The following is a 22,197-nucleotide window of genomic DNA, read 5'->3' as shown; positions in this document are numbered from 1 at the left end:
CGTCTCTTGCCGAGTTCTTTGGCACAATATGAGACGGATCGACTTGGCGTTCCGAAGCCGAGCAGATTAGGGCTCCAAAGATAAGATACTACCACACTGGAGAAGGATTCATAGGGAATCCTCCCAGATACTACGACGTTTTTTCTATCTCCACTACACGTAGCCGCTAACACCAATCATTTATATCACTGAAGTACATTTATGTCAACACCGTACGTCTATAATATTACAACTTCAATATTCCGCGGTTTTGTCCCTAATCTGCTCGGCTGCAGAACGCCAAGTCCGTCTCACATAGTGCCAATAGAACTCGGCAAGAGACGGTCCTTAATTTCTTGAGTTTACGCGGATTGCACGCCTTTTGTTCATGAGCGAATGAAACGCTTGATTTGAATTGCTATTAGACAATTAACTTCTTTATTTGGCAGGTAAATTATTTATAATTAAATCTATAGGTGATTTTATGCTAACGTTATCAATTATTTTAATTAGGGCGCCTGGCATCGTATTGCATTTCGTAATGCAATACCCAGCCAGTTGAAGTACGACAAAATTTTTGTTTTACTTTTTTGCACTTCAAAGTGTGTAACGGCCGCGAACAAACCTCGGGTAGGGTGTCTGTCGGTCTGTATCAACCGCAAGCAGCGGAATAACGGCATGCCGTTAGACAAAATCATGCGATTTTGTGCTACTGCTTATAAATCACGTGATCTTGCGGTATATGTTTGTTTTATTCTTTTCTGTTTTCCTTGCTTACAAGTGCAGGCAAAAATCGTATGATTTTGCGGTATCTTTGCTTGCTTTTGCAAGTACAGGCAGAATCGTATTATTTTGCGGTACTCCTTTTTTTTTCCTTTTGCTCTTGCAAGCATAGGCAAGAAATCGTATGATTTTGCGGTATCTTTGCTTGCTTGTGCGAGAGTAGCGGCAAGCCGCTATAGAGAGAGCAACAGGAAGAAGAAGAGGGAAATTGAGTAAGCACGAGAGGTCTGTCTGCGTTTTAATTTCAAGTTAGAGGGGAGAACTATTTGGCATCTGGTGAAGTTCAGACGTATTTTCGAGCTTTTCATAAAACGGATAAATAAAAATAATTTTTTTTGAAATTATCCTTCAAGTGTGATAAAAAGGACTAGCAATAACCAATGTGAAGTTTTTTTGTAGTGAATGACATCAATGTGACTTTAGTTGGAATTAACTAAAATGAAACTACGAAAATGAAATCTAAACCGTTTTTATTAAAAGAAGTAACAAAAAAAAAACAATGAAAAAAAAAAGGTAGAACAATTAAAAGAAGCACAAGAAGAGGAAGGAGAAGCAAGTCAAGAATAATGGCTGCACCTTTCTTTCAATAGGAAATTTTTAGTCAAACAAGAAGCAAAAAGTATTATCAAGTGGATAATGTAGAAAAGTATTGGTAAAAGAGGACATTTATAAACAAATGGTGTAATCTTTATTAATTTTTCTTAATGTTAAATTGTTGATTTCCATAAGAAATCCTTACCACAAAAAAAAAGGGAGTTCAACGAAAATTCCAAAGCGTTAATGAAACAGTTTATCATTTTAAAGAAAAAAAATACCTTTCCAGATAAAAAGGCTGCTAAAAGCAAAAGCCGTGCATAAATTTCCCAAACTTTATTATTGTCAAATTACTGCAAAAGGTTCTTCAACATTATTATTGTAAACTTGCTTGTTAAGAAAAAAAAATAACAATAAAAATAAAAGACAAAAAACAGAAAAAGATTCCAGTTTGTTACTTGTCAACTGCGTGTACACCCGTGCACACACACAATACTGGAAGTTAAAGTTTTTATCTAAGTGAAGGAGTTTAATAGAAGGAGGGGAGAAAAGGAAAAAGGCAAGAAACACATAAAGGTATGGCCACAACCCGGGGTCCAGCACTCAACGACTTAACCAGGTAAAGAGGCAGACACTACACCGGCGCCAATTGGATTATATTGTAAGTTATCTTAGTCTGTTTACTTCCTTTTTTTGTGTCCCCGATGAGTGGCTAAGCGTTACAGCTGCCACTGCTGTAGCTGAAAGGAAAAGGGGAGGGGGGGGGGGGGGGGGGGTGCATATGTGGGGCAGACGTCAGACGACTACAGACTGACTTACGGTGGACAGAGGGACGGTAGACAACCGACGGGACCTTTTCGTTTTTTTATTCTTTGTCAGGAAAATATATATGCTCTACCGGCAACAAAGTAGCTAGAATCGTGACAAGTGGATGCATACGACAGTATGCGATCACACTACACTTTACTTTTGTTGTTTTGGAAATACAAGTATTGAAAGAGTGAAAGTCAAATATTGGTAGCGGGGAGGAACTTTCAAATAGAGTATCTCTGAGCACAGCGTTTGCTTCTAAGTCGATACGCCACACACGGAAAATTTAAATTAAATAAAAAAAGGAAAATTTAAATTAAATAAAGAAGAACAATTTAAATTAAATTAAAAAAAAAAACATTTTCCGATATAAAGTGATCGCTCAGTTTTTATAGAGTAAATGTTCGAATTTTTGTATTCGAATTTTTATTTAATATTAACTTGATTTTAAAGGGTTAAACCTTATTTTTACGGTTACAACTTCCTATTTCGGCAATTGAAAAAAAAGTTATTTTTCTAACAATACGAGTGTACGCCTTTGAGATCTCACAGGCTTTCCACCTACGAAATATTACTCCCATTTAGTTAACCACCCGTAAATACTATTACAATAATTTAAGAAAAATATTTTGAAATTATTAGTAAACCGATACAAATTTTATTGTCTCCCTTAGTATAGGGTGCCTCCTCCCCCGAAAATTTCAACCGGTGGAAAGATGACGTAAGATATATAGTATTTTAAAGAAATTGTATTACTAACCAACAGTTTGCTAAGACCGGCGAATAATTTACGAACAACATTGGCCTGCGCCCTCCGTAAAGATGATTTGGGGGAATAGCTCACCGAGTTCCAACTCGGCACATCCGGGTTTGTGTAAGACCTACGCAAACTTTGGGGGTGGAAATCACAGCTTGCTTACATTACCACGCCTACTCACTTTACAAGAAAAACTCAAAGCTGATCAGTTGTCACGAGCAGGTATCGCTGGAGCTTCAATCCCCACTTATCCTGCCGCAGTAGATCATGCAACAAACTTTCCCGAAGTGATGGTCAATCAACTCATCCAATTGGCCGTGAACTCGCCGCAACCAGGAGGGTCAACGTGGCCAAGTATTTTTGCAGAAGCGAACAAGAATTTAATACTATGGCTCAATTATCCGTAAATCATATCATCCCTTTATGTCAACACCAATTGCATTTGAGCCCACAACAGTTATTCAGTTTCGTTATCTGACTAATAATGCACCAGTGATTACATCAAGCTATGTGCCCGAAGGGGATGTCGTAGGGTCATCGTCACTGTGGAATACAGCTACCGGAGGCTACCGATCGCCGCTAGATATTGCCCGTAAATGGTGACTGAATCATACAGGATCCCAAGATCCACTACAATTTATTGAGAGAGTAGAAGATCTATCCGAGAGCGATGGGATTGATCGAAATATTCTACCTGGTACGATGGTGATCATGCTACCAGGTAAAGCGTTCACTTTGTTCAGAAATAACAACTGCCGATGCACTGAACGACTTAAGAACGGGTTTTTACGCTTTTTCTTGCCAACACTGTATTTCCCAAACCTAGAAGAAGAAATACGGAAGAGTCCCCCGATGAGGGGGCCTCCACGTGAACAACATCGTACGATCAAACAATATCACCAATCAATGACTAGAGAAGATGATATACTATGTTGGCGATATGACCAAAGGGATCATTACCGCCAATATTGCCGTAATACTTCAACCACTCTTGGTCATGGTTGTGGACGACAAGGAGTTACGACCAGCGAATATTGTCAACGCGAACAGCGTGCCGAAGGAACTTACCAGTCAACAATATTTTACCGAACCAGGGAAAAGACCGAGCAAACCATCGTATGCGGGAAGCCTTCGGTCCGAACAATGACACACCTCGCCAATAAGAAATGTTACCCCACATGAGTCGTCAAGATGCCTAAAGAAAACTGAACTTCAGTTTGAAACGAGCCGCCATAGCGAACATCGCTGGACTACATGTGCAACCACCAGTTTCATTACCGAAAGAATTTTGGAAAAGATGCAAGGAAGATATCCTCGAATGCCACACAAGGCCAACATCCATCTAGTCGGTGGGTTGAAAATGCCACAAACAGTTCTTTCACCTATGCAGTTTCGAAGTCTCACGACGCTGTTAGAATTAATCGTAATGCCGAAGACAATCAAGGAGGTGATTCCGGGATATAACTTTCTGCAGGCTTTCGCAACGACGATAACTTGTTCGGATAGAACTGCCTCCTGTCCAGCGAAATTGCAAATCGACAACGCTCAATGTAATACGACGGTCAAATCTCCGATAAAAGAAACCGATGAGCCAAAGGCAACCGATACCGAGAAGAAGCACACCGAAATTAATTCGGGGATATTGACACAAGGCGGAATATTTTCCAAACCCTTAACTGATTCTAGGCCAAGTAAATTATTAGAAACCGTGAATGACTCGTTTCGATTTATTTATAATAATACCGTTTACCGGCCGCGATAATAAACTCAAAACTGATACCGAGTTGAAGAGTGTTTCGGCACTAAAGATGGTTGAAAAGATTACCGGACTTCGGATAGTGGCATCCAAAAACTGCAAACTAAATGAAACAATACGAGCGGATATCGCCGAGCCGCAGAATAATAGCGAGAAGAAGATGATCGATGCCTTTCTCCAACAGGAGTTACACTTACTTTCCGGTATGGCAGGGCCAGCAGATATTGCACTGCGTAAGATAATATTACGGGATGACCGACCGCTCAAGTTTCGATACGCGACAAGGAACCCGGCAATTGAAGCTGTGATAGACACCGAAGTAAATAAATTGTTACCTCAAGGGTTAATCGAGTAACAGCCCATCTAGAATTTTTAGTGTTAAGGTATTAGCAAAGTGAACTTAAGTCCAAGTGTTAAAGCCACGACGTATATAAAAGAATATCAATGAGAAAAGCAAGTAAACATATTATAGGGATTAAACTATTAAAGGTCAACGTGAGTGTTTGTAATCATCTTATATATTTACTTAAAAGGTACGGTCTACTGCACTGAGATGCGAACACGAGATGACCAATTTGCAAGTTTATCCATTGCACTACGCGGAGGCCCGTATGTACATATATATATTCTTTAAATATATTAAAATACTCCTATTTACATTGCATGTAAACAATTGTAGTTACAGATTTGCACTATAAGCAAAAGAATTTATAAATATAAAAACCTACATGTCTATTTAACATATCAGGTTAATTCACTGCCTCTCATTTTATTATTATCTGTACATGCCGAAGAATTGTCATATGCAAGGGTTAGTAATTTAGTACGAAAGCATTCCTCCTTAAGTTGGTTATATTCCAAATAGAGGGAACTTCCATTCAAGTTAAATTTTGTTAACTTTACTTTGTATTCTGGCTCTTATCGTGGTTATAGAAGTAATCGTTGTTATAGCTGTTGTAAGAGTAGGGAAAGCAGCCGTATGTGATGAGTTGCTTTATACAATTTTCAGCCTACTGCTAACTTGCTAACTTCTTTCGTTCGACATTTGATTCAGATGACTCTGTTATTGTGGTTTAATATGTAACAATATTATCTAGATCCTAGCTGCTGTTTAATAGTCACTGATCTTACAACCTTAATTAAAACCGCTTTTAATAATCTAACATGTTGTTCAAAATCCTTTCCGCTAATTCTTATATTATTCTGATGAACAACAACATTGGGAATGTCATGCAGCTAATTTTTGTATTTATTGTATTTTGAAATATGGCAGTCTCCGTTTTAATACTAAGTGGTAGGCGTTTTACTTTTTTAGAATGTCTATATGCGGCACAAAGCAATTACAATTAATCATCTAATTCAACTTGATTGTATGCGTCAATAGACCAAGTTCAGCAAAAATTGTAGCTTCTTTTAGGAGTGCGATTTCTTCATCAATACGTGGCAGCGGATATTTGAAGCCCATCAAATGTTTATTGATGGTGACTTTATAGTTCCGCATAAGCGAATTTCTCCATTTTTTTTTTAAATCTGGCACTACGGCTACACCACGATCTGAGTCATCTACTCGCCCTAGAATACCTAATTAAGTCATTTAACCTTTGTTTAATTATAGTCTTCTAAACAAAGGGCAACGGACTTGAAGATAATTAATGTAATTCTGGTACTATTATTAGTGCTAAATTAATCATTAAATATTTGGTTATATAAGTTTTAATTTAATAACATATGTGTAAATTTTTTGTAATTGGATCTAATTTGACATAATAAATGAAACGCCCTAAGAAATAAGCGACCAAGAACTGGAGAGATGTGTTTATAGAGATCATTTAATAACTGTTTCGTTATAATCTTTTGTCGCATTATGAGAGTTTTTTCTTTCTCGTTAAATGATTGTGGGTAGAGTACGGTGAGTGCCTAAAATTTCACATAATCCTTTGAAGTGTTGCTGAGTGGGGTTAACGGACGGCGCAAAATGTGTAAAATATAATAAGCAGTCGTTCGTATAGATTTAAGTACTATGACTTTTTTCACATAATATTGTTTACAACTCATTTCATAAAGGTGAATGCCTAGTCGTTCTTTTCAAATATTTCATTTCTCCTTTTATTATATTTATAATTAATTTACGTAAAAATTACATAAATCTAATTATTCTCGTCGCCAACTTGTGATTTACCAGGTGCAAGAAAACACGCGTGTCAAGTTAATTTAGTGGTTTTCATTTTATTATTTTCAGCATGTGTGTAAGTGCGTCATCTGCAAAGTTTAGTAATTGAATATAAAGGCATTTCCAGATAAATGTACCCGACAAGAACGTAATAAGCATGAGAATAGTAAAGCAGGCAGGAAAAAATTTGTTAAAATATGTTCGAAAATTGCATGTGGACACAAAAAAAATTTTCTTTTGTAAAGGACACAGACGTAGTGTGATAAGTCTCCGACAAGCAAAAACAAGAAATAAGTGACACTCATAAAAATGCAAACTTGCAGCCGTCAAAGATCGTCGAATCGGAGTAAGCACGACTTGCTGTTAACTTATCCATTGCTATTAAGAATTTGCTTTAGTAAATAAAAAATGTATAAAAATTTGGACAAGAAAATTAGTACATAAGCAACATCAAGACTTCAGCAAAACACAATTCTTTTTATCAATGTCAAGCTGAGTTCATCTTGTCTTTAAATTAATATATGAAATTGGTTTCATTTGTTAAGGATGCTCCAAGATGGGTTTATTTTGACAATTTTGGGGTGAAAGTCTTGGCTGAAATAGCCGAGTAGTGTGATCTCCCAAAATTAAGAAATGTGTGCATTTTTATACCATAATTATGCTTCTTCTACATTGTAACATTTTACATGGCGACTCTCCAATCTTGACTCTGTCCACTTACGGAAAGTTTTTCTAAAAACCTACCTAAACTCCAGCCAGATTCTGGTTTCTTACTGTGGGCAGCTTAAGCGGGCTAAAAGTGTTTGCTCAAGATAAGCTTGTCTGGGACTGATTGCTCAATCGGCCCATCCGAAAATTAGTCTGTCTGATTTTGCGAAACACCTGCAAGAGATGAATGTCAACAGTCTTTTCTCTTCTCGTGGGTACTTCAACAGGATGTAACCGCTTGGTTCCCGAACTCTGGAGTTCAGCTATCAGGCACGTAAAGGTCGTCCTAGAGGAACGTAGTAAGGCCATGGAGATCACAGAGTACGTCCTCTGGATGAGATACTTAGTTGCTTCTGCTGCTCAAGTTTGGACCACCGAGTTAAAAACTGCAGGGTCAGAAACATGGTTTGTAGACACTGTGGTTAGACCACTGCTAGGATGTGCTTACGAATGCCGCACACTGTAGGAACAGTGAATTTAGGAGCCTTCCTGCTCTCTGCCGTGTCCAGAGAACAAAAATATGATTGCGTGTTCGGCTGCTCGATATTAGTATGGCTTTTCTCATACTTCAGAATAAGTGAAACCTGAAACTGCAATGTGTAAGACGGGCAGTAGTTTTGCACTGGTGCAGAAACCCTTCTCTTGCGGAGAGAGGCTTAGGACATAGGAATATTTCTTGACTCTGCTGCCATTGTGAGGGACGTGAATGTGGAAGCGACAGTTCGGGACAGTTGTGCATTATTTTACAATACATGCTTAAATATTTAAAGATATGTGAATGTATGTGTCCGTCTAAAAACATTTTGATACATAGGGGTATAAGCGTACGGGTAGCTGTATTACAAGATATTTAAACACTCAAAGTTACATATATACGTATAGATGTACGTTATAATGTATATGGTTAAATAAGTATTTTATATGACGTGGAGGTAGTTTGCTGTAACACTATCACCGATATATTGCGGCTCCCACGAAATATTTACTGCCGATATTCAATTGTTTTCATTTAGTTTGTATATTAACATCATTAATAGTATTAACTTCGCGAATATGATTGTATTTATGCTGATATTAATTGTACTGGATTTGATATTTGTATGTATTATCTACTTCATCGTTTCTTCGTGTTGAATTTCCTTAAAATATAGGGATTCTAACTTTATATCTAAGGATGTAGTATCAGGTTTTTTCTTAATTTTAGTTATTAAGTTTGGTAGGATCAGTTGGTTGTAATGTTTTCTTTTTAGATCAGAAAAAATCTTATTGAGGACGTGTCTTTTGCAATTTTCGAATTTGATTAGAAATTGTTTTTAGATTTTATCTTTCGCTTGTGGGAACTGTGGAATATAGAACCCTTTCTCTTTGCTATCGCGCTCACGAAGGTATTGACAAACGTAGGCATAGAGTAACACAGCAGAGTAAAAAGGGAGGTGTTTAGTTTAAATATATACTTCAGTTTACTCGTATTTTGTTTAGTTTTGTATTTGTTTTAATTTAAATATATACTTTCACTTAATATTTTACTCTTGCTTTGCACATTCATGTTTGGTTGAACGTGCACTCATTAACACAGCATTGTTCATGCACATGCATTTGCATATTCATCTTTCTGTGTTGGTCTGTTTTAGCATAACTGACCATAGACAACGATATCGCAAATTACATAATCTAAACCTTAACCGTCGTTGTTTATGTTAATTTGCGTATGTTGCATTTTCGTCACACACTCCAAGCTGTTCATATTACTGGAGTAAACGAACGCAAAAATGCAAGTGCATTATTTTATAATATTTATTCATTGCAGAATAATTCTGCTTTAGTTTATAGAAATTGTAATTTATAATTCACGTTTTTTCCAATAAAACTTTATCATTGCTGTTTAAACATTGATCATTTTTGTTCTATTAGCGTTTCTTCCAATTCCAAGTGCTGGAAGAGACAATTAATCACTTGGTAGTTTTGGTGGTTTGGTCGGTGGTTTGCTTGGTGGTTTTATATAACCCTTGACTATAGTTTCGTTCAAATATACTGTACGAAACAAAGTTGAATATATCTTACTCAACCAGGAGGAATAAACAAAATATGCAACGATCGGCAATTGAGTCTAAAAGAAATTTTTAACAAAGACTCGCCGAGTAAGTCATTAACCTTATGAATTAAAAATTTTATCGAATTTAATAAATTTATAAATTACACAATATATAAAAAAACCCGAAATGGTTAATAAATTTCATCACCTTGTAATTAACAATCAACTATTTAATTATTTTAATGTAATTATTTTAATGTGTATCTCATGTAAAATAAATTACTTTGTTGTGATTCAAGCTATATTAAAATTCAATTCGTATTTACTGTTAATACTGATATGTGAGTGCTAAACAATGTTTTGTTGTTTTCAAAGATAAGGCAAACGTGCATATACGATTGCACATTATTTGTATACGTTGACGTCTTGATGCTGTCGTGCTGTAGTAAGTGTGAAGGACATTCTTACCAACTTAGTGATATGAGATCGGCATGCCATTAAGGATATTGTTTTATGCTTGTGATTTTAACTCGTAGATATCAGATGACAATTACTTTGCTGTGTTACAATGAAGGAAGGCGCCATTGATTCAAAGGCAGTGATAACTTACTGTAGGTGGTATCGTATATAAGATAATAGAGCCGAAAGTAACTTTTTTTTGATGTATATATAAAAAAAACCAATAGCCTGTGTTGCTAGTGCTCAATGTCTCTTTTTTTAGTCTAAGAATTCAATTCATTAGTCTAAAATTAAAATAATAATAATAATAATAATGTTAACCAAACAAGTACACCAAGTTTCGTGCCGGAGGTAGGGTGTGCAGGTTTGTTTATGGATGTGAGTGTACTAACGGATAATAGATACGCAATGCGAGCAGACAACAGCGAACGACCCAGAAAGTTTTTGAATCGATCCAAGCTTGTCTACCTTTCTCTCCCCGTGATGTCTGTCCGCATAATTTGAAATGTCGTTGGATTTTGAGGCTATTGAATACTACACGCATTACATCCTAAACTACTTGTGATGTAAGGGTATGTTAATTTGACGCAAATATATACAATACCCGGAAAAACTTGAAATAGGCCCATCTCATATTAAGCGAAGGAGTGTAGCGTTTTTAATTACCGACCATAATGTTACTTGCTTCTCATCTAATTTAGTATCAGAGAGAATTGGCTTCACTCCCAATTTTTATCACCCAAACCATACGAGCTTTTTATAAATAAATCGAAACCTTGCTAACCTTGCTTGACACGTGTTGAATGAATATGCTCGAAGTTAGCTGATTTTTCTGTTCTCTCTTGATATCGCTCTTAATCACTTTCTCTTACGTTGCAATTGCTTGAGTGGTCGGTTTTTTACGTCATCATTCATAATCAAGTACCGCATAAATTTGTGGGAAAGAACAACTCGCTCATCTTAATCTTAAATTAGATCATTTCATATTTTTTAAAATATCGATCCTTTATTAAGAATTATGAAGAGGAAAATAAATAAATAACAAAAAACGAATAATAATAAAAAGAAAAAACTAACACTAAATAATTCTTATTATTATTATTATTATTTTAATTTTAGACTAATGAATTGAATTCTTAGACTAAAAAAAAGACATTGAACACTAGCAACACAGGCTGTCGGCTCTAAATAATTTTTAAAAAATTATATAATAATAATAATAATAAAAAATTATAAAAGCATTTCATTTATAAATATATGATTTATAAGAGAAAGAATAGTTGAAGCTTTTTTTATATCTAAAAAATGATACTATATCCTTGTAAACGAAGGAAACCGATAATGATAATTTGGCACCGGTTCCGTAAGTACGCAAAGATTCGCCGCCGAATTTTCGGATATATTAAATGCAGCCATTTCTGCTTCTTCCTTCGACACTTCTGAAGCCATTACATCTTCAAAATCTTTGCTTAACAACAATTCTTGGGAAGCACTTTCATTAACACTATCATTCAACTGACACGCATTCTCTCTATACATTCTCCAGCTGTTTTCTTTTTGAATTCAACTGGCACGCATTCTCTCTGTACATTCTACAGCTGTTTTCTTTTGATTTGCAAAAATAGGAAGAACTTACCGGAATGGTTAGCGTCATAACAAAGAAATTCAAATCTGTGCCAGAAGTGTGGCGTTCCGCTGCTAACACATTGTTTGCCATAGGAATCAACAGTTGCTGCATAAGGCATTGAGTAGTTTGGCAGAGCGAGAACGTAAGTAAAATACCTTCTGACACTACCAATAAGCAGTTTGATTTCATTTCCTTTTTTCAGATGTAAACACGATCATTATGTTTGCGAATCTGAACCAAAAATATGGACGATGCGAAATGGCTCAGACTCTGCTTGATCAGATCGTTACTTCATATCCCAAACGAGTCGTTTTCTGAGCAATTGCTTGTTGCTCGTAAAGTAGACAAAGAAAAAAAAGAAAATGAAAGTGATTATACCCGCCTTTCTATTCGCACTTTGTAAAACAGTTGGGAGTATTTAATACACTTATATCAAATATCACAGGAGAATGGGTGAACAAGTGCAAACGGGATGTGTATCTCCGTAATCGTCATCAATATGCGCTACTGTAGCCAGATTTTTTTGTCAGGACTCACGAAGAGCTAATGACGATAGAAGCACTTACATTGCTAAACTTCAAAGTCATGCGAAAATCTAATCGCAATAATACTCCCGGCAGGGAATGCTCCTAATTCGCGGTTAAATGCGAAATGGTTGAGAGAAAAAAAGAAATAAATAAATTGTAGTTAATTCTGTTTGACGAATGATATGGAAAAGTTTCGAAAAGGAATTTCCATTGGCAAAATTTGTAAGGTATTGTGACCGTTATGTAACCATATATTGAGAGACGAAGATGTTTAAATGTATCGACCGATTGTCTTACGTTCGATCCATCATTTAAAATATCCTCGTGTGCTAGGCATAAATAAGTAAAAAAGTCTCAATTCGCTTTGAATGAATATTTGATAACCATACGCATAAATTTAGAGATTAATTTTACCTCCAATTCTTAATTAAGCTAAGAATAGGTCATCTGGAAAATATTAATAGGATAATAGAGCACGATCTTGTACAAAATGTTGTCTTAACTGAATATGATTTGAATGAATTAGGTGAAAAATATTGAAACTGAATTTAGACTAAATTATTTAAAATTAAATCGGATTAAATCGGATTGAATTGAAATTGCATAAACTTGAACTGAAAAGTAAAGCAAAAGTTATAGTCGCTTATCCAATCGTGGCTTCTTCAAATTCTAAATTAAGGCACTCTCATAGGTTGAAGCCTGTCATACATATTAAATCCTTTAAAAATTCAACGAAATCATTAACATTTTTCTAATCTGATTTCTTCACACTTGTTTCTATTCTATGGAAATAAAAACTTACTTTTATTAAATGGCCATCACCCGCTATAAGGGGAATCCAGACAAGTTAGATAGATGTTTAACTATAGTTGAGCAAATCGGGCTGCACGTGAAAGCAGTAGTCTGTAATAGGGGCCAACAAAATATGTATACGCTGGCGAAATTCAAAAACGGAAAATACAAAGAGGAAGATAATGTCCAATTCTTCACCCCTGCAGCAGTAGCAACCTTAAAACTGGCAGTTCAGCGGAAAGTTATCAAGGAGAACAAAGTAATGCGAACATACGAAGCCATCGCTTCTCTAATCAAATTCGTCAAAATTTTTCACAGTAACAAAATCTGCAGCGCCAAATGGGAGGAGCAGAAAGTGGTGCTAGCGGAACTTAAAAAATATTTCAATAATAACTTCGACGCGGACGAAATAGTTGACGCAACCATTGAAAGCATGGACAATTTCATGGAATTAATAGATGGGCTGCGAAATGCTTACCCTGGCGTCAGTAAGTAAAAGAACCGGACCAGGCAGCCGGAAATAGTAATGAAGCTGGTCACCCGACTAATGAACCGGCAAGTCGAAGTATGGGGAAGCGGCACCACAATAGCTCATGATTATGATCTAATCGATAAGTTTGATTACACGATACAAGCCCAGGCCGAAGAGGAGTTTGTGCCATATGGTCTGGATGGGGTGCCATTCAACGTAGCCCCCACGCGACTTACGAGAAGGGATAAGGAGTATTTCATGGTGCTCACGGGCTTTGGCATAGGTCAATATGTACGGGAGCAGTTGAGATGTCCGGCATGCCTCGAGAACCTGGCCATAACAAAAGAAGAGGCATGCTCAGAAGCTAACGGCGTACTTGTCGCCAAGCATCCCGATCACAATACAATCCTGGCGCACGAGAATCTCGAACTACGAATTTCCAGAACACAAAGTCGATGAGGTTTTTTTAAAAGCCTTCAGCGTGCACCTGAACATTATGGAATATCACATAGTGGAGCGCCGAACAAATCTTCTGGGCTTCATCATCAATTTGTTGCTGAGTCGAAAAAACTGGGTGCAAGAAGAGTTGAAAATGTGTCATCATTTTAAAGGTAGTTTGGGATCATCTTTATATATAACATTCAGTAACCACGATGTTTTTCTTTTGCAGATATCAGCACATCAGCAAGGATCCAGATCAATTTATAAGTATCTTCTATATACTTATTATGTACCTATATTATGTATTAACGGAGCTTAGATTTATTTATTATTATATAGATATTATATAGATATATTATAGTTTTAAATTAAGTTTATAATGGCGTAGGCCTACAGCTGAGCCAGCCATTTAAAAAAATTGGCAACGCGCCTATCACGGCATGCCAAGGGTCGTGCGGAAAACCGTGAAATTTATATTGATATGTTCAATTATAATAATGAAAAATTATAGAAAGACTATTCTTCCTTCCACATTGGATTGGCAAGAAAAAACTAAAACTTCATTCGTTTTCTCTTAATTGTATTGATCTAAAATTAGTAAAAATGTTACAGTGGGCTATTATTTTAAAAAGTATTTCGATGAATACCCGTACTGAGCGAAGGTGGATAGGGTATTTAACGCACTTTGTTTAAAAAGTGCCTTCTTCACTGTAACTTTTTCTTATTCCTGCAGCTTAAGTTTTAATTCATTTTTTTTCGTTAATTCATTTTTAAAATAAACTCATTTCAACCAAAGTTTGCAACTTTTTTTAATTTTACATCATTATTTTGTCGTAATGCACTCAACATGTCTGCATGTAAAAGCCGAGTTTATAATCTAAATATTTGAGGCACATTTCTTATGGGCTTAGTACATTTACACTCAATATTTAAAACAAAATAATAATAAAACCAACTCTTTGAATTATTCTCAATTCTAAACAAACACAGAATAATTTTTTATACGCTTACTCTCAGATGCTTCCAAATTCTTAGTCGTTTTTTCAATTCAACAGACGGTTGTTTACAAATACAGACTGACTTTTTCAATTATTCTCAATTGTAAACAAATACAGACCGACTCATTGCATTATTCTCAATTCTAAACAAATACAGAGTAACTTGCTCTCAGATGCGACCAAATTTGTTGTTATGCAATCTCGTAAAATTTTGCTGATTTTTTCCTCGTTCTCTCTTATATGACACCAAAGTTTGTTTTGTTTTTTTTTTCCGGGGTATTCAATTTTACCCTATCAATCAAATTATACTCTGATCAATATTCATAATTGCTATTTGATTAACTTGAATTGGAGCTCGACCTGTAGAAGATCCTTATGTGTTAGTAGGACAAATCCTAACAGTAATTCTTCTTCTTTCTTATTTTTTAACTAACCCTTTAATTACTAAATGATGAGATGATATATTAAATGAAGTATTGAGCTTGAATAAGCATATGTTTTGAAAACATAAGATAGAAAATAATTTTCTATTAACTTATTACTAAATTTAATTCACTATAAATAATAAATTAAGTTAGGTTTAATAATTAATAATATTATTGAAGAAACAAATATTAACAAATATTTTTATCTTTTGTTTTTTTCCATTTCAGGTTATTTATTAGTATTATAATATGTATTATTATTATATTATTATTATTCTATTATTATTGTATTATTATTGTGTTATTATTTTATTATTATATATATATTATTATTTTATACTATTAAAATGGTCTTCATCCCTGACGTGATTTTTAGTGACTGTAAAGTCAAAGTGTTTTGACTATTTTGAATTTATTTTTGGGCGTGTCCAACGTGTGCACTAAACAAATAGGGAAGGACTGTTTTGCACGGTCTATTCAAATAACCAAATGGTCAGGGGCTTAATCGGTTAGTATGATTCGATCAAACGTCACGTCAGGTCGTACCAACTTTTTATATATGGTTCTTCCAGGACTTATAACTGGAAGAAACCGTTAAGAAATAGATAACGATCAATTTCAGATAGTACAAAGACGAATTTTATTGTTAAGGACACGGATTATAAATTATAATTCTTATAAAGTAACTTAGAATTATTTTGCAATAAACGAATGTATAAGTTGATGCACTTGCAATTTTTGCATTTGTTTATTCCAGAAATATGAACGACTTGAAGTGTGCCATGAAAAATGCAACATAAACAAATTAATGTAAACAACGACGACACACTTCAAGGTGTGGATTGCATAATTTGTGATATCATTGTTTATGGTCAGTTGTGCTAAAGCAGACCAACACAGAAGCATGCAAATGCAAGTGCATGAACAATGCCAAGTTAATGAATGCTCATTCAGCCAAACTTGAATGTGCAAAGCAAGAGCAAACGTTAAGTGACAATATTCATTTAAAATAACTACAAATACATGATATGAATAAACTAAGATATATTTAAAACTAAACAGTGACCTTTTGAAGAAATATCCGGAGTTGTGGGGACAGAAAGGGGGTTATATTCATGGGAAGGTAGCTGGTAGGGCATTAGCCGACGAACTAACACAAAAGATAATTACAACTGTAACGACAGAAGACGTAAGAATAAAATGGAAAATTGTTAGAAATAGCTTAAAAAGACTAAAGATGTCAGAGAAAACAACAAGTCTTAAACACTTATAAACACTTTGAAAAAAATAGCGAAATTCAACATTGAAAGCATATAAAATCTTATTAAACAATCTTAAACAGTTTTAAACACTTCTAAACACTACGAAAAAATTGCGGAATTCAGAAAGCACAACCCCACAAACCAAAGCAAAAATTTAAAGAATGAAATCTGAAGAAATCGACTTATAAATTAAGACGACAGCGCTTTTTTGACCTCAAGAAATCTAGCCTGACTTTTCATATATAGATTTCAATGCGTATGATTTATAATTTAAACAAAGTTGACCAACAATTTCATAAAAAATTGTCCCTTATTTCTAGAATAATCAACAAATCAATAATATCTAAGAGCTTTGTTGCATGTATCAAAAAGAAATCGAATAATTTCGAATATTTAAGATTCCATGGACTGTATTTGTTTTACAAATTATTTTTATTATAAATATCAAATAATATCAAAATATAAAAAACAATATATTACAATTCGTTTTTTCAATAATAACATTGCGGCAGTGAAAAGCAAGTACATGCTCTACATTAGATACTTCAATGTCGCTGCCTTTCAGATATTTGTATCGTATATCGAAAACCTGCGATTTCAGTACTTGAAAGCGTCTCATACGTCTACCATGCGTTTAAGTTTCTGCATCATTTTAATAAACATTAGGTATAAATAATTCAGTAAGTTTGGAAAATTAAGTAGCTGTTAAAAGGCTAAGACAATGCATTTGACATCTTACATCAACATGTTGCAGCTGTGTCTGAAACACCCAAGTATGCTCTTAACACCTGATGATTGGTTAGAGCTCGGCGATTTCTGCAAAATTTTGCGCATTTCGGGCACTGATATGGTCCACCAATAGGTATTAAAGTTCCATGACCTACCTGCGGTACGCGCACGAATTAGGTTTGGAACGGGCAGTTGACCGAATGACCGCACAGTTATCAGCGGGGACATAGAGGGCGAAAACATAGAAATTAACAGTGATAACGAATTATATCGTATTTAACGAAACGCACATAAAGGAAAGCAGATTTTTAGAACAGTTAGAGAAAGAATAAACAAAGGGATGTACAGATGGACGAACAAAGGGAGGTAAGGCCATCTTGCATTAAAAGCCCCGGTAGTATAATTTAAACAGACAGACCAGTTGGGTATTCGATGAGGGAAGCAGCGCGGAGGGCGAAGAATCAATGCCTTGAACCCGTTGCAAACGAAGATGAAGGCCAGGAAGCTGAAGTAGTTGATGACTTACTAGGCATCGACGCGCTGGGAGGGTTAAGTCCTCAGGACAAGGGTGTACAGGTACACTTCGACGGACAGTACACAAATGAAAAAGCAAGATATTCTCGGACCGAGGATATCCCATACTGTTGCGGCTACTTTAACTTGAAAAAGTTACGAAGACGGAAATCTACCGAACAATCCTCGTCTTCGGTGTACGTATCCTCCTAATGGCTTTCAACATGCTAATCAGCGCCCTTCCCATTGCAATGTAATACGCTTTTCTCTCTCTCACTCACTCGCTCTCTCTATCTTTGTCTATCAGCTGTGCACGTAAAAAATGATATGTTACATGCATTTCTAAGTTTTCTGTAACAATAGATTCATAAACATCGTTATGTTATGCATCAATATTTCGTGATTTTCAAGATAATGGACTTGTTTTGAGGATTAGAGATTGCTTCGAATAAGATTCTTGATAAAATGTTTGCAGAAAATTGTGGCATTAATATAACTAACACAATATTATTGTCTTGGAAAATAATGACACTTTAATGTTTGTGTAAGCATCGAAGTTTGCAATTAAGTCGAGTTCTTCATCTTCGAGGGTTGCTATTTTCTTTTCTAGAGACTATTGAAATTTGTTCATGTAATTGCTAATTAATATTTGGGTGGCTTTAAAATTATTAATAATTGTTGGATTATTTATCTTGTTCGTTAAGTTGTGCTCGTTTGTGTATAGATTGTCGAGTGCATATTTTGGATTTTGTTATCACTACCCCGTAGACTCGGCTATAAACTTCAACCGTAACATATTGATAAACTCGCGTTTGCGTTTAAGGTAAGGATTAAGACAATTTCTTCTTTCTTTTACTAAAGCAAAGCTTTACATATCGCATCCAGTAGAAATCTATTCTCGGTTGTACTAGTAATGCTTATATGTTTTGAAGAGGTTGGTTGTTTCCTTGTAACATTTATGATGTGAAGAATTTTGTTGTAATGTTCGATTCTATTCAGTTGTCCGTTTTTTTTTTTGGTTAAGCCTTGTACGTTTAGCTTTCGCGTTTTCTGGAGTCCAAAAATTGTTATATTATATCGTCATGAATAAATTTTTATTTATTGTATAAAAATGGCTCTGGGATGGAAGATATTTGGTGTGCCAAACAATAGCTAACAATTCCTTTTCATCTGGGCTATAGTTAGTTTCAGTGTATGGTTTGCGTAATACGCCGAAAGATTAATTCGTGAAGCGGAGCACGTTACTTACAGTTGGGATGATATGTCAGGGTCCTTTCAAGGATATCGAAAGATTTTTGATAAAAAACGTCGTTAGTGTTTATTTTTGCATTCTGTTTAAATATTTCGTGAATGGTTTTGCTAAATAAGAAACATCTTTAATTAATTTTCTATAATATCCTGTTAATCCGAGAAATTCTTTATTTGCATCGAACCTATGAATCGGAGTGTTAATTAAAATGAAAGACATAGATAGCAGGGAAACGTTTCAAAAAATTTAAAAAACGTCTGCGACCTAAAAGAAGAAAATAAGCGAAAATAAATAATGTTAAAATCAAGCAAAACTAAATTTCTCAATTCACTTAATGAAAGTCAACTCTAATCGTGTGGCCACTTACCAAATGATAATAACACGTTGGGAGAACCTATATTTTGATTTTTGCAAGAATCGACATTTTCTCTATTTCTCATTTTGCACATTTTGAAGAAATTAGTTAAACTTTTAGAAGGGTGTAAAGCGAAACTTAATAAAACCTGCACATCCACGGCGTCCCAGTTTCATTTCTTCACAATAGCTAAGAAAACTTTCGTCGTATCACTCTCATTTAGGACATTGTATGTAGAAATTTTGTCTCTTCAAATATTAATTAATTTACCTAAACACATGTTTTGTTTATAATGTTTTGTCAATAAATTCTCGAAAAGTTATATTTTCTACTTCCTACACGTCTTAATATATATCACATTTTCCATATCAATCAATAACGATTTCTTTTCTCATCATCAATTCGATTAATTTTTTTTTTCTCTCTCTTATTGTCACATACTTAAATGTTTTTAACACAAATTAAACACGTCTTTTGTATTATTATTGCTGTGCTACATCCAAACAACTATTATCATCTTTTTCATTTCCAGCCATTTGGTTGCGTGTAGGTTTATTTTCAATATATAAACACAGCTATTTGTCTACGTGTAGGTTTATTTTCAATATGTAAACAACCGTTTGGTTGCGTGCAGGTTTATTTTCAATATGTAAACAACCGTTTGGTTGCGCAATACCATAATTAGCTGTTGCTTTTTTAATTGAATAAACACAATTATTAAAAACAAGTAAAAAATGTAATTTGAAGAACGTTTTCTGATTTATTGATTAAAACAAGCAGACAAAGGGCGAAATTATCAGCATGATGGTGATCTCAAGAAATTTTGAGAACAACGTGGCAAACAACTCTATGTTAGCTGCGTCGTCGCTTGCGTTTTTCGAAAAATGCAGAAAAAGCTATGGAAAATGAGAATATTTTGCACCCGCTTTGCGAGTTATCATGGTTAAAGGAAAATTCCAAGGCGTAATTAAGGCGGCTTCTTCCGCAGACCACTCGAAGAATGAATTGCTCAAACTGTGAAAGTCAAGTTTACAATCAATGATATTAGATAAATACAAATGATTGATATGCACACCCAACTGTATATTTATATTACTCTTTTAAATAAAAAATCATTATGCGATAGTGTTGGTTTTCTTTACTATAAACAAAAAAAAAAAACAAAAAACATGTACAATCTGCCTAACTTTAAAGGCGTATTTTAATCATGCAACACAAAGAAGATTTTCATGCCCATTATCAATTTATATTTTTATTTGCAATTTAAAAGTGCCGAATTTTACTGAAATTTCGCATCCAACCATAATTCATGCAAGGTGTGGTAATTAACACGATGTAGAACCTATTCCAATCATAATTTATGCAAAAATCGGTGAGATTTCAAAGCACTTCCAGAAGATGTGTAACGATTTCGTTTGGATCATTATGGTCCTTTGACCACCTTGCGATGGCACGCTACTATAAAGGGTTATCCCGGGGAAGAAGAACAATCGAAAACGCGGTGTATTGGCGTCTCATTGAAGGGTGCGGTTAAGCCACATCCACATGAATCCCGAAAACGCTGCAATAGTTGCAGGCAAAGTCGACTTTGCTCTACGTAATTTTGTGAAAATCCATGGCAGGTCGCTACGCAAGGCAACATTATCGGAAAATAATGCCATCAATGTCTCTCATCTTTACACTATTTTGAATATTATTGAAACCAAAACCCCCGGTTTAATCATAATGAAGTTTATTTAAATAAAAAATCACTGATATATAAATGTAATGAAAAAATGAATTTTATTTTTCAATAAAGCAGAAATAAAACAATCATTTATAATTACATAACATTTATTTATAGTATAGAAACAAAATATAGTATTCATTTATGATGAAAAAAACCAAAGATAATACCCTTTCTTTTTTGCAATTTATTTAGTAGTAGTTTAACGCGAGTTTTATTTCATTTTTGCATCAATCCATTTGTTTTTCACAGCATATAAAACCATATGATTTCGTGTTATTACTTATAAACACGTCAGTCTGCTTTGATTGCCAAACACAACCCACCCAAAATTTTTAAACGTTTGCCAAAAACTTCCGTTGACGCACAACGCAGCGCAAGCAACGTGTTCAACTACATTCAAATACACACGATCAAATTTATTTTGACAGTTAGTGCGCAATGCGCATTGCAAAGTGCAATTCATCCCTTATTTAGATCAGTTTCTTGTTCTTTTTTTCAAACGTATAAATTAATAAAATTTTAGAAATACCCGCCTGCGAAGGCGAGGAATCTCGACTAGCAACGAATTCTCTGGTCGTACAACGAATTCTCTGGTCGTACAACAAACTTTTCTGGTCGTACAACGAATTCTCTGGTCGTACAACAAACTTTTCTGGTCGTACAACGAATTCTCTGGTCGTATAACGAATTCTCTGGTCGTACAACGAATTCGTTGTATTGACATATTTTTTCTTTTGTTTATAACAGACTTTTTTACACAATTTTTAATGAAATTTTCAAAGTTGCTTTTTTTTCTTATAAAATGCCAAAAAATTTTTATTTCGTAATTTTCTTTCCTAAAAATGCTTATTTTTTTCTCTTGCCTTTTCACTATGCATGAAACTACAATGCTTTATAGAATGTAGTTTTTCACACCCTTTTTTCTAGAATCACATTTATCGACCAACAACTTAAATTCCTTTGTCTAGCCTAGCAAGTCAATGGTCGCGGGTTCGAATCTGAAGTGCGGTAGAGTTTTTAATAAAAGCCGAAGATGCTAGTGCTTTAAGAGTTTAGTCTTAGAATTTATTTCTGTGGCGAAATTAATAAA

General features: G+C 34.8%; 2 long non-coding RNA genes across 2 annotated transcripts; one reads left to right on the top strand and one right to left on the bottom strand.

Moving 5' to 3' along the window:
• The first annotated feature begins 11,450 nt into the window (after positions 1-11,450).
• On the top strand, positions 11,451-14,824 carry LOC119641771. The gene is made up of 3 exons (XR_005247885.1): positions 11,451-11,757; positions 11,818-14,017; positions 14,077-14,824. It is a non-coding gene; the product is annotated as an uncharacterized LOC119641771 (long non-coding RNA).
• Positions 14,825-17,561: 2,737 nt separating this feature from the next.
• LOC119641772 lies at positions 17,562-19,840 on the bottom strand. The gene is made up of 2 exons (XR_005247886.1): positions 19,391-19,840; positions 17,562-19,287 (listed from the first exon to the last, which is right to left on the bottom strand). It is a non-coding gene; the product is annotated as an uncharacterized LOC119641772 (long non-coding RNA).
• Positions 19,841-22,197: the final 2,357 nt, after the last annotated feature.

The sequence above is a fragment of the Glossina fuscipes genome, unplaced genomic scaffold (assembly GCF_014805625.2).
Source record: "Glossina fuscipes isolate IAEA_lab_2018 unplaced genomic scaffold, Yale_Gfus_2 177, whole genome shotgun sequence".
Lineage (NCBI taxonomy): Eukaryota > Metazoa > Arthropoda > Insecta > Diptera > Glossinidae > Glossina > Glossina fuscipes.
Note: the sequence above shows the minus strand (reverse complement) of the source record. Positions and strands in the feature narration are given on the sequence as shown.